Source organism: Ictidomys tridecemlineatus, chromosome 10 (assembly GCF_052094955.1).
Source record: "Ictidomys tridecemlineatus isolate mIctTri1 chromosome 10, mIctTri1.hap1, whole genome shotgun sequence".
Taxonomy (NCBI): domain Eukaryota; kingdom Metazoa; phylum Chordata; class Mammalia; order Rodentia; family Sciuridae; genus Ictidomys; species Ictidomys tridecemlineatus.
The window spans coordinates 134,924,076-134,939,226 of NC_135486.1; the positions used below are offsets into that span (position 1 = coordinate 134,924,076).

The following is a 15,151-nucleotide window of genomic DNA, read 5'->3' on the forward strand; positions in this document are numbered from 1 at the left end:
AACGCACGCCATTGCTGGCGGATGGAGCCGCCCACACTGCAGGCCTCAAGTGACCTTCCCGAAATGAAAGTGTGACTATGACTGTCCTGCTCGGGCTCCTTCTGTGGGTTCCTACTTCTCGCAAGCAAAACACCACTTCTACATGGCCTCGGGGACTTGCAAGCGTGTGCTGACCTCACCCTATCCTCTCCACTGGCCGCCTGTCCTTGCCTGCAAGGCCCCAGGCCAGTCCCCACCTCAAGGTCACCCCACACGGTCCAGTCTTCTCTGCTAGACTGCTGCTCTGCCCCTCCCTGCCTTGCCTAATCCCACCTCCCAGGGCGTCCCTGAGCATTGATTTCTCAGGAAAGCATCCCCTGACGGGCCAAACGCCCCTGTCCTGTGTCCCCTGGCATCCATTCTTCCCTTGTTACAGAGGTAATTATACACTAGGTGCACTGCCTGCTGTTTCAGGTCTGGGTCCCCCAAACACAGTCAGGAAGCAGGAAGCAGGTTCTCCTTAGTTCATCACTGAATCCCCAATGCCTACAAAGTACTCAGCACTTTGTAGAAGGGAGGAAAGGAGTGGGAGGGAAGGAAGGAGGGGAGGAGGTAGGGGTGGGAGAGAAGAAGGGAAGATAGAATGAGAAAGAAAACAGAGAGTAGAGGAAGGGGAGAGTGGGGACAGGTCAGGGAGGAGAAGGAAGGACCAACAATGAACTTCCTGCACCTGGCACTATGCTAGATGAGGCGAAAGAGGGAAAGAGATTGATAAAGCGAGAACAATCGCTGCTTGCAGTCCAGCTAGAGATAACACGTTTACATAAGAAAATGTAACGAGAGTTCAAGGCTTCACAAGATCAGGGCCATATGCCAAAAGGGCACACCCGGCAAATGAACCCAGGGAAAGTGAGGCCCATTTGGACCTATTTTCAATGCACTTCTTCATAGGTTCCATAAATATGTGGTCCCAAGTACTATATGATTCGAAGAATAATTCCTATGGAGGAAACGGTTCATTTTCAATGTCAACTATCTCTATGTGGTTGGTCTTTAATCTTAGGAGAAGCATTTTTGATTCAAAACAAATGCCTTTATTTTCTTCCCCACAAATTTGTATCTTGAGTGTTGAATTTTTTTGCTTGAGGGTGAGCAGGGCAAGGCGTGGGGTACAAAAGGCCACAGGATGGGGTATTGAGTGGTCTGAGGTCTTCCTGTCTCTGACACTGCTGGATGGGGTCACCTTGAGCACCCACCGTGCCTCGGGTTTCTCTTCTCCTCAATGGAGCTCAATGAGAAGACGAAGTGAGGCTGTTCCAGCTCTAACAGTGGCGGTCTCCCGCCACCCTGGTTGTTTAACCCCAGTGGAGGGGACCTAACCTCCCAGGAGTCCAAGCCCCACTTACACCCCAGCTTCCTGGAGGTTTTTTCTCCTCCTCAGAATAGGACAGTGGAGGGTCCATCTGAGGTCTCCAGAGAGTCTGCAAAGCCTCAGCCTTCCCCAGACACACCTGAGGGAGCACCTGGTAGATGCTGTCTCAATGAGAAAAAATGAATAAACAGCCCAGCTCACGTGCACCTTGCACAGGAATGACATCCAGGTCATGCACTCTATTGCTTGCTTTGGAATGAGGTTTGTTATTAACCCAATAAAATGTTTATGGGATATCTATTATAAACAGTCACAGGAAATCCACCACTAAACAAACAAGTCCAAAGAAGCTCTTAAGTCACAAATCAGACCGTGGGCCCTTCCTGACATAAAATCCTTCAATTCTTTCCCATTGCAATAAATATATGATTCAAAGCTTTCACCGTGGCCTTCAAGGTCTTGACCATGGATTCTTTCTGACATTATCAGCTGTCACAATACCCCTGACACACTGTTCCCGGCCACATTGGCCCAGCTGAGAGAAGCCAAATCAGGGCCAACTTCCAGAGGAGAAAGAAAAACACAGTCATCCCTCTGTATCGACCATTTATGAACCCTCGATTCAGACAACTTCAATCAAAAATATTGGAAAAAAAATTGTACTAGACTTTTTCCTCATCCATTTACCCTAAATAATAGAACATAGCAACAATTTACATACCATTTATATTATATTTGGAATCATAAGCAATCTGGAGACTATTTAAAGTATGCAGAAGGATGTGTGCGGGTTATATTCAAATATTACATAATTTTATATAAGGGACTTGAATTCATGCATTTTGATATCCTTGGAGTGTCCTCTAACCAATCCCCCATGGATACCAAGGAACAATTGTTATGTTTGTTGGTGTAAAGTGCTGAGATGGGGGGAGCTGTTTGTTATGCAGCATTATTGCCATAATAGCTGACTGATACAAGACATACTCATTCAACTGATCTCATACAGACTGTGGGACAACAGACAAAAAGTGCTTTGAAAATAGGAAAAGGTTATTTCAGACACAAGATGGCATCATTGTTTTGCCAACCCAGACTTGGGGAAAGTCGGTTGTTGTTCTGATAACAGAGCGTGCAACAGCCAGTGTCTTCTAGAAACACATATTGCTCCTGATGCACACAGCCCTGAACCAAGGCCATGCAAACTTCCTCTGGCTTCCAAACAAAAGTTTAGGCTTGAGGGCAATTCACAAGTCAGGAATCAAACAGCATTTTTACTTCTAAGATTTCACCTGAAGAAGCTCATCATGAGTGTACACAAGGCTGGAAGTACCAGAAAGCCCATTCTAATTTTATTTAGAATAGTGAAAAAAAAAAAAGAAATGGAAAGAAGTCTAGATGTCCAACAATAGGGGACTGGATAAATCCATGGCATACAGCCATGCAATGAAATGTCATACCGCCATTTAAAATAATGTTAGGTGAGAAACATTTTGTACATGGTGCTCCTTGGAAACCTGCACAATCCACAGAGTTGATTTAGGAGCCAATTTGGACAAGAAGACAAAGCAACTAGGCAGAATTTCAGTTCAATAAATTATGTTTCAACCAAAGAGACTCTGCTTTCATGCATATCATAGACTGAAGGTAGCACCCCACCCCACAAAATTCATATGTTAAAGCCTTAACCCTTAACGTGATGAGGTTTGGATGTGGACTTTGGTGGTAACTAGGTTTAAGTGAGGTCACAAGAGTGCAGTCCCCATGATGGGCTTAGTGTCCTTGTGAGAAAAGGGAGAAAGACCAGAGCTCTCTCTCCAACTACAGGAAGACTCAGTAAGAAATTGTCTGCAACCAGGAAGAAAGCCCTCACCAGGGAAATGAATCAGCTTCACCTTGACCTTGGACTTCCAGCCTCCAGAACTGTGAGAAACAGATGTCTGCTGTTTCTGCCACTCAGTCTGCAGTATTTTATTATACCAGCCTGTTACGGACTGAATGTTTGTCTCCCTAAATTTGTATGTTGAAACCCTACCCCACCGTGTGACACATTTGGAGGTGGGGCCTTGGGGAGGTAACTGAGATTGGATGAGGTCATAAAGATGGAGCGATTGTAAAGGGGATTAATGTTCTTATCCAAGGCACGGGAGACCTCGCTTCTCACGTGGGAACACTGAGAAGTCAGTTATCTGCAGCTTGAAGATGGCACACTGGCACCCAGATCTCAGTCTTCTAGCCTCCAGAACTAGAAGTCACGTCTGTTTCTGTAAAGCATCCAACCTACAGTATCTTGTTACAGTGGCTCAAGCAGACTAAAGCACGGTCTGAGCAGACCGAGGCAATCTGTCATAAATTTTGTCTCCAATAACTGGTCGTAGAAAGAAGTTTGAAGGTTGTAGAAAGAAGTTTGAAGCCATAACTGGAGAGGCAAAAGCTGTAAATGATCATAACCAAAAAAAAAGCATTTATAGTATGATTTTGTTTATAATGGGGGGTTACCACTTTAGAATAACATTTTGTCAGTATTTAATCCCTAAATGAGAAGATTAAAGGCTACTTTTGATTCCATCTTTTTGGTTTATCTAAATAGTATGTGTGTGTGTATATGTATACACACACACACATGCACATATGGTTTGTGTGTATGTATGTAAAGTTTTACATGTCCATACAACTTTAGTAATGGGATACAATACACAGATACAATTGTTTGTCCTGTGGTCCTGTAATAAATAAGACATAAAACCCTGAGGAAAAGCAGACTCAGGGTCTTCGGAACCTGAGTTAGTTTCTAGGAATACAGTCCTTCCCCTCCCAGCCCAGCACTCGAGGGGAAACAGACATTCAGAGGTGCACATCTGCCCAAAACTGGATGAGTAGGTCTCTGAGGTGTGATGTGCACCAGTAATGGTAAGAAGACTGTAGTCAGTGGCATCACTAGGCAAGGAAACTGGGAAGCAACGGCCACAGAGTGAACCAAACTGAGAAGGAGAAGAACGCCTGTGCCTGAGCACCGGCCACCATCTGGCAATCCCGACAGGTGCACTGGCTTATACACAGAGCCTAAAACAGGCTCAGCACATAGTAGGTGTTTGGTAAGCATCTGTGAAAGGAAGAGAGGACAGGAAGGAAGGAGATGTGCATTCTGACCTGAAAGAACAGGAGGATTTTGATAAGCGGGCCCTGAAGACAGAGGAAACCATCCCAACGTGCCAATGGGTAGAATCTGGAGAAACCAACCACATCATTTCCAGGGCCCTCTGGGACTTTCTCAGCAAATACAAGGAGAAAGAGAGCCACGAGGCTGCTGTGGAGATGCTCAGGCCCAGCGGAGAGATGTGAGTCCGGCCTAAACAGGTCACAGACAGTTCTCTGGAGCCCAAAGAATCATTTTGATGGATCAATTCCATCTTGAGAAAACCTGAACTGCAGAGCTGCAGTTTCCCCTGGATTTTGTATTAATTATTTCCTGGCCTAAGGCATTCTATGTTAATTGCTCTCAACTGAAAAACTCCATGTTTATGTTTGTGTTAGCAAAAGCTGGGGGGTGGGGGGTATGTCATTTAAAAACAATCCCCAAAGTCTCCAAGCCTCTCCTCCACCTTGCAGGGTGGACCCGTTGCACAGACCTTCAGAATACCAAGTAGCATCTCAGACGCCATACTGACACACATATGTTCCTCCCCTCCCATTCTGAGAAGGAAGTAAATGTTTGGCTTTGTTTTCCCTTCTTCTGCATACTTCTCCATCTTTACCTCTGGTGAAGGAGAGTTTCAACGTCCAAGTTCCCCAAAGTGAAGATACCCTCCACCCCAGAACTTCCCAAAGTATCTAGTGGTCAGGGGTAAAGTGAGGAAAATCATCAGGAAAAAAAAGAATTCTGCCCTAAACCAGGACAGAAATTGGAATACAGAGGATGAATTATGAGTGCCTCTCCTCGATTCCTTTGCCAGATCAATTTACCCCTTCACTACTACCACTCTGGCCAATGGAGCACTGGAAGCTCACAGTTCTCTGAATTATTTTCTAGAACAGGGGTTGCAAACTATGGCTCACGGGCTAAGTCTAGCCCCCACCTGTTTCTGTGGACAAAGTTTTCCTGGAACACACAGTGCCTGTTCATATACGCCTTACCTATGGCCGCCTCCCCTCCATAGCTTCAGAGCTGAGTGAGTACAACAAAGACCTTGGGGTCTGCAGAGTCTACATTTACCCTCTGGCCTTTTATAGAAGAAGCTCTCGTCACTTCTTCTACAGCACTGTTGTCCAACAGAGATACAGTGACCACCACGTATTTCAAATTCTCAAGCAGCCATGTCAAAAATTTGAATTGAAAAGACAAGTGAGGTTAATTTTAATATTATGTTTTACTTCACCCAGCAGGTTCAAGGTATTATTATTCCAACATGTAATCAATTTTTAAATATCAGGGATGATGCTGACACTGATGTTTTCATCCCAAGCCTTCAAAATTGGATGTGTATTTTGAATTTTCAATCATCACCATTCAGACCGTCCACATGTCAACTGCTTAACAGCTATGTGTGGGTGTGGGCCGCCATATTGAAAAGGGCCATTCTCGGCAGTCTTCTTTGACTGAATATAAGGTGCATCATCCAGAGATTTTACAGCCCTCTCCACAGGAGAAACCCACAGCCAATGACTGCTGACATGGAAATATAAAAGGCCAACCCCGTGGCCTCCTGCATGAACAACCTCCGCGGTGTGATGCATGCTGCAGAGTCCCCAGGGATCGGGATGTGGCTGGCTCAGTGGAGCTCACAGTCTTCCCCCTTGCTCCTTCCCTCCTCCTGCTACCATCGCTCCCTTCCTGTGCTCTCCTGAGAGCACTCCTGTGAGAAATGTTTTGCCCAAGAATCCCCATCTGAGCTCTGCTTCTAGGGAACTCGTCTTAACACAGGGATTCAAGGGACACATATGTATTTATCACCCATTACACAGTTAGCAATGACTATCTTATCATAAAGTGTGAAAGTGAGAAATATTATCTACATTTTAAAGATTAAAAAAAAAAAGATGAGTATGTACAGTGATAGGAGAACACAGTATAGAGTTACTTAGAATCACAGTTACACAAGCATGTACTAGCAACTCAGTGCTTATGGTTTGTGTTCGTTGGGGAAAATAAGACAAAAACGTACTGTGAATGTGGGTTTTTCAAGTATGAGTGTTGTAAAAAGTCCTGAGTGGCTATTGCTAAGGTCAGAATGGTTGTGTCCTCCCAAACTTGATGTTGAAATTCTAGCTCCAAAGTGATGGTATTAAGGGGTGAGGTCTTGGGAAGGTGAATAGAGAGGAAGAAAGCAGAGCTCTTGTGAACAGGATTAGTGTCCCCTATAAAACAAGCCTGAAGGAGTGTGTTTGCCCCTTCTACCACATGAAGGCACAGTGAGAAGACATAATCTATGGGAAAGCCAGCCTTTCCCAGGCACCGGATCTGCTGATACTCTGCTGATATTGGACTTCTGAGCCTCCAGAATTTTGAGAAATAAATTTCCGTTATTTATAAGCCACCCAGTTATGTTAGGTTATAACAACCCAAACAGACTGAGGCAGAAATACAACCTACCACAAATTATCAACAATAGAAATTAATGGTTGCTTAATTTTTTCTACTTCCTACTATGCTATATTTTCCTTTTTTCTGAGATATGACTTTTTTTTTACTGGTGAAATTTGGCTTCTCTTGAATACTTTGTCATATGATAGTGAAAGAGCTTGCTTTGGTTTGGAAACAGTCAAACCAGGCTTCAAAACCTAGCTCCATCACCTTCAAGTGTTATGACCCTGGGCAAATGCCTTGACATCTTTAAACACCCGTTTCTGCATCTATAAAAAGAACAATGACATCTCGTAGAGTTTTTAGGAGGATTGAGTGAGGATTTGTGCTTCAAGTGCTTAGTACACTGCCTGATACACAACAGAGGTTTCCAACAGAAGACTCCACAGGTAGATCAATCGGTACAGGATACCGACCCCAAAGACCTCGGTCTTTACCTACCCTTCCCTCCTCATGCGCGGTCCACAGATTCCCATCATCATGTCCCAAACCCTCGCCATTCAGGTTGCCCCAGGCTCAGCAGCAGAACCCACGATTGGCAGTGTTCAGTCAAAGAACCGTCCCTTCTCTGGGGGACCACTCTTGCTCCCATCTCTGTATAATTATACCGTTGGAGCTCCATTTCTCAGGGGAACCGGGCCCCCATTGCACAGCTGTACGCTAATAGCTCTGAGGGGGCAGGGAGTTCTTTCCTTCATGTGATTAATGAGACTTAAATTGGCCCAGTGATAGATGAGTTATCCTAAAGGCATCGAATATTTAAAACTGAATTCTCCTTTGACAAAAATAGTCCATGGATTTCAAGAGCCACCGCCCGGATGTCCCCAGAAGCCAGCATGTGACATCTGCCCGTGCTGAATGAACTCGAGCTCTGGCTCCCCAGCACCGAGCACCGAGATAGCTTCTTCTCCTTCCGCTGCTGCTGCGAGGACAGAGTGGGTGCTCTACATCTTTATCTTAAGTGTCCAGACTTGTTTAGAGCTGCTCCATATAATTATGTTCGAATGCACTTGCGTTTAGCACGCCCCGGACCACGCGCTCCTCTGATCAAGGGTTTGTAAATGGAATTCTTCCCTGGAAATGAGCCTGGAGAGGACCTCTTCACTTGAACGCACTGTCCCAGATAACCACGCTCTCCTTGGAGAGAAGTTCCTGGCGCCCTGCGCCTCACCTCCCTCCCAGGTGCGCTTGCTGCCCCTCTGCCTGCACTCACTCAGCAGCCCCTGCGACTCTTCCAGCTTGTCGCCTCTAACCTCGTCTTCGCCATTCCTCCAAGCCCCAGAGGGAAAGTTACCTCTAGGATGAAATCACCCCAGATGACACCGAACCCCTCTCTAGAGCAGATGCTGGGACACTGTTTCATTAGAGACTAGATTGTAAATATTTTAGCTTTTGAAGGCCACATGGTCTCTGTCCCAATGATTCATTCTTCTGCTGTGGCCCAAACAGCCATAGGCGAGTGAGGACCAGTAGGTATGCTTGTGGTCTAATAAAACTTTATTTACAAAACAGGGCAAGCAGGAATTGACCCATGGGCTCTAGATTGCTAACCTCTGGCCCAGAGTCCTATTTTTCCCATATTGACTGCCCTGTTCAGATCCCTTCCCCAGCTCCTAAGAATGTTGGCTGCTAACAGCTCACAGCTGTCCCCTCCACCTAGGCTCTTGGGAGCATGCCTAGAAGGTTATTTTGCCCCTATTCCCTGCCATGTGACTGACTGACACAAAGGTACAAGGCTAGTCACTCACCTCAAGTCAGGACCAACTTGATGGTACAATTTATCCTCCAAAGTTCCCCTGTTCTCAAGCTGAAGTTACCCCAGCATCCTCACATTATATCTTAGTCCATTCAGGATGCTATAACAAAAATACCATGGCCTGGGTAGCTTATAAGCAACAAACTTTATCCCTGATAGTTTTAGAGGCTGGGAGTCAAAGACCAAAGTTGCTAGCAGATTAGCATCTGAGGAGGGCCCTCTCCCTGACTCAGACATCCAATTTTGCTGTAACTTCACTTGGTAGAAAGAACTGGGGAGCTCTGTGGGGGTCTCTTTCCTAAGAGCACTAATCCATGTATGCAGGCCCCACCCTTATGACCTCACCTACCTCAAGCACCTCTCAAAGGCCTCATCTGTTAATACCATCACACTGGGGGTTGGTTTTCAACATTCAAATTTGGAAGGGGCACACTCAGCCTACAGTACAGGGCCACTATTAGGGAGTTCCTATTATTACCCCATTTGTAAGTTAGGACACCTAGAATCAGAGAGTGTCCCAGTCACCTGTTTACAAATGTGAGCAGCAATGGCTCACCTTTGGAAGTTGTTGTCATGACTAATACAAAGGTCAAAGGTCCTTGCAACAACCAGATGCTACAAAAATACATTGTTGTCAGGTCTTCTTACTAGTTGGCTGGTTCTGCTCTGAACACATTGTATTTAGGGGACTTTGTTTTTCTAGCACTTTGCTGTACGTATTTTCACCCACATTCCTTCAGCCTTCTGCTTTTCATGACACAAGGGACTCTAAGATGGAAGAACCATGCCTTATCACGAGCTTTGAGCAGTCTAACTCCCCATTCAGACCCCCTCCCGTGGACCAAAGATTCTTGCGGCCCAGAAATAACCTGAATGTCCAGCAACAGGCACACAGCAGTGCTGCCCCACAGCTGCTCATTTATTCATTCAACAGATGTTTAATGGGCACCTGTTGACTTCCCAGGAGTGTGTGGAAACCAGCCCCCAAGATGCCCCCATGAGTCTCATGTCCTGGAGTTCCCACCATCACCAAGAGTAATGGAAGTGGAGCCTCCAGCTCCAAACTGTTAGAAGATGGTCACCCCAACTGACAGCCTGGCTGCAACCTCACAGAAATTCTGAGCCAGAGCTACCCAGCTAAGCCACACCCCAACTCTTGATCCATAGAGACCATGCAAGTGAATAAACTATTGTTGTTTTAAGCCCTTAAGTGGGTACTATGGTTTGAAGGTGTCCCCAAATTCATGTTAGATCTTCTTACTAGTCATGTGTTCGTGATATTTGGAGGTGAGTCCTCTTAAAAGAACTAGATTCAGAGGAAGTCAGATGAGAGTAGTGGCTTTATCAGAGGAAGCAAAGATCCAAGTCTGCATGCTCTCTTGCTCTCACCATGTGATGTACCAGGTCACATCTTGTGATGATGCCTTAAGGGGGCCCTCAACAGAGCCAGCACTTGGACCCAGACCTCGATAGTGAGCTTCCCATCTCAACTCAGAAAAAAAAAGGAAAGGAAAGACTTTAATTACCCAGTTAGTGATTTTTTGTTATAGCAGCAGAAAAGAGGCTAAGATGGTGGGCTTTCTTTGATATGTAGCATTAAATACAACAGCATTCAATAGGAAATTAGGCACCAGTTTAAAAGAATGTGGATGATAAGGTTTAACACAACAGTGCAGGCAAATGACCTAATTCTAAATAACATCCACAAAAGAAATCAGTTTACATAAGAGGATATTATAATTTTAATTTATGAAGATGGTTAGTATTATTCTCATTTTTCAAAAGAAATGAATTTGTATATATCATATTTAATGAGCCCTTACTATAAATCAGGCAATCTCTGTGTAGCATTTTGATTAATTCTCAAAAAAAACCCCTATAAGATATTATTATTATTCCCATGTTAGGAAATTAAGACCCAAAAAGGTTATCTAACTTATTCAAACCATATAGCTAGTAAGTGGCAGAATCTTAATGTGATCCCAAGACTGACTTTAACCCTTACTTTTGGAACCATTACTTCTACTGCCTAGGGACAAAATTAAAAGAAAATGCTACACCATGTGTGTACCTCATGATTTTTTCTTCTTGTACCTTTCATATTTTCTACAAGGGGCATCTATTATATCTATAATCAGGAAAAAATAATTATTGTTCTTATAAATAAAATAAAACTAAGAAAGAGTTCCCTCTTCCAAAGGACACAGGAAGTATCCATTCCCACCCATCATGATTCTAGAAAGACGCCTGCTGGCACTCGGGATGGGACAGTCTTATCTGCAAGGTGCCTGCCTGTGCACTGCAGGCGAGGAGTACCCGTGGCCCCGTCCACTCAAGGTTGCGAAGCAGACTCTGCCTGTGCTCTGCCAATATCCCTTCTGCACCACTTCGATCCCCAAGGCCACCAGCTGCAGACACAGGGGACTCTGGGCCTGGAAACCTTCTTCTCCGGCTAAAATAACATGTGGACTCCACACAAGGCAAACAGAGGTGCCAGAGAGTTCGTGCCCTTAGAAGCAGCCCCTGGCCCCCAGAGTCCCCCAGGACTGAGCTCAGGTGTGCCGAGGTGTAACTCACCTGATAACACACCCTTTATGGTCCTATCTTGCCTCAAGCTACCAAATAGCACTTCCTTGGGCTCGCCTCCCAAATAAAGCATTTTTCCTCAAATCCTTGTTGTAGGTTCTGCTTGGGGAGGTGGGGGTCAAACCAACACAGTCCTGCAGGCACATGGACACTGAAACACTTCTTATTGGTTTCCAAACAGCCATATTGAGGTATGAAGGGTGTGTGAGAAAACACTGCAATTCCAGACCACCTTGTAGCCAGAGACTTTGCGCCCTAAGAAAAGCCCATGCCAGGGTCATTTCACAGAGTACTACCTTCCAAAATTCTCTCAAACCTCTGTGCCTGTTGCTGACATCCCATTCTCCAACTATTTTAGTCCAGGCCCTTCCCTGCAGCTCAAGAGACAGCAGAGATTTTTAGTTCAAACTTGGAAGCTTAACACGGGATACAAGATAACTCATGGCGAGCTGGGGTGTAGCTCAGGGGTAGAATGCTCACCTCTGTGTGTAACATTTTGGTTACGTACCTGGCATCACAGAAACGTTTTTTAAAAATAACTCATGGCTTTGGGCTCAGCAATAGTCCAGGGAGGAAGTGATCATATTAATAATAATGCCAAAAGCGAGCACTAAATTGCTCGTCTACACCTGAGAGAGCAAGACTTAAAGCAATATTTTTAAATTTTCAGTTCTACTAAAAAATATATATAAATACACACACACACACACACACACACACACACACACAGCTGCCTAGTGGTCAAGACAGCCTAGAAATAGGAGTTCAAAAGGGATCTGTTCATTTAGTGAATAAAAATTTATTGAACCTCTACAAAGTGCCAGACTGTGTGCTAGGCAGTTGGGCTGAACAGGGGCCCTGTCGCAGGAAGTAACACCTCTCAGAAGCCACACTGGAACAGAACGGTGATTGAACCAGGACAACCTCACACCCTTTAGGGATATTTGACAATGACTGGAGGCGTTTGGAGATGTTGCAACCAGAGGAGGGCACTACTGGCGTCTAGCGGGTAGGACCAAGGGTGCTGATGTCCCCCCTGCAGTACACAGGACAGCCACCCTCAGCAAAAAAAATTAGCCAGCCCAAGACAGCAGTACTGCTGAAGTTGAAAACCCTACTAATAGAATGATGGCAAACAAGTAAATCAAGAATTTCAAGATGTGACCCCTGAACTAGCATCTGCCTCTTAGCTTTCATTATGAATCTCAAAAATGATATCTGCCTCCCAAGAGCCCCGTCGATACCTACAAGGGACAGGTGTTTTTCCGTGGGCATGCCCATAAGGGAGTGGAGGCCTTGGCTGTAACCTTGTCCACAGGATACCCACTGCTTATCTCCTGCACATCCCAAGGCTCAATGTGATGCTCGGTTGGCTGCCTATTATCTCTAATCGACCCCACCCTCCTCTTGTAAGGAGAGATGTATTGATTTGTTGATTCGGTCAGTTTACACATCTTAACATTGATTTATTCCATCTCATTTCACTAAGAATTTGAGGCAGCAAGTAAAAGATACACAATCATATACCCCAAACAGGGAAAATATAAATTGGTACAAAGGTGTATGGGTTTTTTTTTTCCTCCTGGTTGCTGTCTGTTTAGAATCTCTTCCCTGAAGATGTCCTCTTTAAATTTTATGCACCTGCTTGTGTCTTCTGGTGGACAAGCCTCCCTGTTGCATAATGATCCAGCTCCACCTGTGAGATTTGGAAGGAGTTTGCTTCACCCACATACAACATTGGACACCTGACCCCTGACTAACCAATCAGAGCACCCCTTCCCTGGTCAGAGTGATTGGTCCAGGCATAGGCATGTGACCTATTATAGACCAATCACAGATCTCTGTAAGGTTTTTGCCAAATCTATAGGGTAATGTGTTCACTCCTTCTTTGGGGTTGAGCACTAAGAACAATCCTGGGCTGGGATCATGGGTTGCCATCATGCTAGCACAGAAAGAGTCTGAAAATTAAGGCAAGAGAGGCCCCAAAAATCTAGAGATGAAGAGACAAATACAGATCCTTAAGAACAAGTATTGAGATCCAGTTGTGCCTTCGAGTCTGACAGGACCCTCTAAGTTCCTCCTTTTGTCTCCATTAGGTTTCTGTCATTGGAACCTAAAAGATCCTGACACAGTACAGAGCATGTGCCAAGAGGAGAGACAAGTGGAAAGCAGGGAGCAGGAGATGTGGGTCCACGCTCTTGGCGGTAGATAAAGTGGAAAAAAGTTGGTCAATCACATTATTGTCATTATGCATGAACTGAGAACGTTCAAGCTCCTGAGGAGAAGCTTTTCCCCAGGACACGCTTCTCAAAGCACAATGGGGGGCTTTGTAGAAGGAATTACTGAGCAAGTCAGAGGATGGTATTCTCATTGATTGACATTCTTCGGTGAATCCGGTAATAGGATTTGTAGGACTGCTGTTTACAGACTCTGCTACGGATGCTTGCGGAGGCACCAGCCCTGAGGGGATCCACCAACTTGATTCTGGTGGATTTCGGGAGAGGCAAAGTGGTCTAAATGTGCTTGTTTCTGAGGGTTCTCCCCACCCTGGAACATTCCAGAAACTGCTACTCATTCCCAGCCCTTCTCTGCTCTTTCCTTCTCTTTCGTACTAACCTCATTCTATTTCATTCATCCCAACTTCGGCATGATCCACTCCCCCTTAGTAAGGAGAGAAATTCAAGAGACTTGGGACATTCTTCCTTTAGAATGATGAGCAGCAGAGAAGAGTCTGAAATTAAACCCAGAGAAGCCCCAAAATCCAGAGATGGAGAGACAAAGAGGAAGCCTTGAGAACAACTGTTGAGATGCACTTGTGCCTACGAGTCCCATGTGACCCACGGAAGTCCTCCTTTTGTCTTCATTAGGTTTCTGTCACTGGAACCTAAAAGATCCTGACATAGTCCCCGCCGATGTCGGGGCTGGCCTCGAGAGTGCCCGCCTTCTTCACCTCCCGTCTCCATGATTAATTGAAGCTGTTAGGAGCTCATGCTACCATCGGGCTGTCAACGGCACTGAAGCTCTCAAATGGCTCCAGCCCAAATAACAGATTGCTCCCAGCAACCTGTCCTGACAAAGGAAAAATGTTGCCACTCTGCCCCGAAACTTGTCTTGGAGCGGTGATGCTTCCACAAGACCCGTTCCAACCACATGCCTCACGTGGGTGGCCCCGACAAGGGCAGGTTTAAAGCGAAATATTATCATTGAAGCACCAGGACGGAGAGGCCTCGTGTTTGTTCACTTCGATCTGTTTGTTTTTGTGACCCCAGGAGCTCTGCCAACGGTTTTCCATGCATTATTTCATCTCGTTTGCACAGTGATCTAAGACCCTGGATGGTAACATCATTTCCTAAGGGAAAAAGGAAAGGTCGCGTGCCTTTCCCAAGGTCACACAAAGGGGCCAAACCCACAGATTAGGACCCTGTGAGATGTTCACTGAATAAGGCTGTTAAGGCAGGGGGATGCAAGAGGTGGAGGAGGAAGGCTCAGAAAACCTGATAGTCTTGAGAAAACACCAGCGAGGCAGATTTGGGAGTTCAAATCCCAATAGCACTTGGATCAGTAAAAACTCCCCGAAGCATGTTTCCCTGGGGTTGGCTTGAATGGTCAGTGGGAGCTATAGTTTATGCCCAATAAATGGCACTTCTTATTCGACTGTAGGATCCCATTCCAAGTACAGTTGGCCCTCCATGTCCACAAGTTCTTCATACACACACTCAATCAAATGCAGGCTCAAAATATTTTGGAGGGGGAAGTTGTACCTGTGCTGAAAACATACAGATGGGGTTTTCTTGCCATTATTCCCTAAGCAATGTAGTGTCGGAACTACTTACATAGCATTTGCATCACATTAGGTATTCTAAGTACTCTAGAGATG

The 15,151-nt window shown here is 45.3% G+C and overlaps 1 protein-coding gene across 2 annotated transcripts in view; it reads right to left on the bottom strand.

Moving 5' to 3' along the window:
• The window catches only part of Shisa9 (shisa family member 9), a 244,615-nt gene that overhangs the window by 199,616 nt on the left and 29,848 nt on the right, over nucleotides 1–15,151 (bottom strand). The window lies entirely within an intron of this gene.